This window comes from Palaemon carinicauda, chromosome 33, assembly GCF_036898095.1.
Source record: "Palaemon carinicauda isolate YSFRI2023 chromosome 33, ASM3689809v2, whole genome shotgun sequence".
Taxonomy (NCBI): domain Eukaryota; kingdom Metazoa; phylum Arthropoda; class Malacostraca; order Decapoda; family Palaemonidae; genus Palaemon; species Palaemon carinicauda.
The window spans coordinates 28,581,937-28,584,436 of record NC_090757.1 but is presented as its reverse complement, the minus strand read 5'-3'; positions in this window follow the sequence as shown (position 1 = coordinate 28,584,436).

Below are 2,500 nucleotides of genomic sequence, written 5' to 3'. Positions count from 1 at the left end.
ATTGACGCAAAGGGCTTCGGTTAGATTTCGCCAGTCGCCTCTATCTTGAGCTTTTAACTCAATATTTCTCCATTCATCATCTCCCACTTCACGCTTCAGAGTCCTCAGCCATGTAGAACTGGATCTTCCAACTCTTCTAGTGCCTTGTGGAGCCCAGTTAAAAATTTGGTGAACTAATTTCTCTTAGGGAGAGCGAAAAACAAGTCCAAACCATCTCCATCTACCCCTCACCATGATCTCATCCACATATGGCACTCGAGTAATATCTCTTATAGTTTTATTTCCAACCTTGTCCTGCCATTTAACTCCCAATATTCGTCTGAGGGCTTTGTTCTCAAATCTATAAAATCTGTTGGATATTTCATTGTCACATTGTCATACCACGACTCATGTCCATTCTGTAACACTGATCTCACTAAACTGATATACTGTATAGGCTATTCAAAATGATGGACATTTACTCTTGATTAATCAATATAATTTATCTCATTGAACAATTTTTCAATTTTTCAAGCTATTTGAGCTTTTGCTCCCCTTAATTTCTTCTTTTTGAACCGTATATTGTGCCCAGCAACAAGTTCTTCATAGCGAAGGTGCCCTACATTTCAAACTTCACCTAAGCTGTCAATAAATTTCCAAATTACTGCATGTTCCACTCTACGTTCGCATTGTGATCTCTTTATGAGTAACTCCCAGGTGATGAAACGTCCCGGTCTCACAATCTGTTGGACGGTAGTTCGAACCCTCCTCAAGCTCGGTAATTTTAGAGTAGTGTCTGGAATCTCATCGACTTTGTAAGTGAAAGTTGGGGGATCTTGGGGAGACCGTAGGTCTACCTGCTGAGTCATCAGCAGCCATTGTCTGGCCCTCCCTGGTCATAGCTTGATGGAGAGAGGGGCTTAGGTGTTGATCATATGTATATATATATATATATATATATATATATATATATATATATATATAATATATATATATATATATATATATATATAGATAGATAGATAGATATGGATATATATTTTTCGGAAAATTCTACCATTAGGATTCACTCCACTTAACTGATAATTACTGCGAACGCTACATCATTTTTTTTTCAGCCTGATTTTCATGAATAAAGACAATCTCGAAATAAAACTCCCCTATGCCTGAGAAATAAATAAGATGAACCATAAAAGATATGAGATCATATCATAATCTTGGTATTAGTCTGTATAAAAAAATGCAAGATTGAATTCCTTATCCAATAACCACCAATTCCTTCATTTCTTCTTAGTTGTCTCAAGTGGAAAAGTTCCTCAGTCGAGAGCAAAGCAACATTCGCCTTAGCGAAGCAAACTTGACTCTGTACTCGATCAACTAAATTAAGTAAATCGACCATGTTTGCTGAGGTGATATTCGCCAAGGAAGAGGAATCATGTTATTGGTTGGTATTCTTTGAAGAAGCAGATATTCTCGATTTCATAACGTGCACTGTATGTCTTGACATACATTACTATTATTAAAGAAAATTTTCAAGTAAATAAAAGGATTTAAAAACAGAGATATTCACATTATAGATTATAGACATGTGTATTTAATGGCAACCGTGACACACTATATATATATATACATACATATATATATATATATATATATATATATATATATATATATATATATATATATATATATATATATATATATATAAATGAAAGGTATAAACTGTACGAGGAAAAATGACATGTGTATTTGATGGGAACCGTGACATTTAGAAAAAAAAAATAACCGAAAGGTAAAAAGTGTACGTGAAAAAAAGAATGAAACAAATATAAGTCACTTAAAATTAACAAAGAAGACACTGATCGTAAATATATTCAAATGATGCTAAAATTTTCTGTTGACGGATATTGGAAAGGAATATATGATAGGCACTTGAAGACTGTAAAAATAGATAGAAATAAATGCAGAGATAAGAAATTAAAGTATGGAATAATATGACCCACGTCTTCTACATTACCAAAGGGCATAAAATCCATTCTTTCATCAAGTTTAAAGGCTACTCATGAATGGCAGAGGCAAGGGATAGTGACATTGCCCTATCAAGCAGGATATTGCCCTAGAGACCTACCATATAAACATATGATCAGCGCCCAATCCCCTTCTCCACCCAAGCTAGGACCAAGGAGGGTCAGGCAATGGCTGCTGAGGACTCAGCAGATGGACGTATGGGCTCCTCCTAACCCCCCCCCCCCAATCCTTAGCTCAAATGGAGGGTGAGGTTGCAACGACCAAAGGAACTAACGAGTTTGAGCTGGATTCGAACCCCAGTCTGACGATCACCGGTCTGGAACATTTGAGCCATTGAAGAATGTGAGGCGCATACTATTTAAGTCATGGAGATTCAATTACTCATCTAAGAGCGCTAACACTGTCAGCTGATAGAAACCCACTTAAGATGATCTTGTGGCAGTTCGTTGACCAAAGCACCAGCCACCCGTTCAGATACTACCACCAGAGAGTT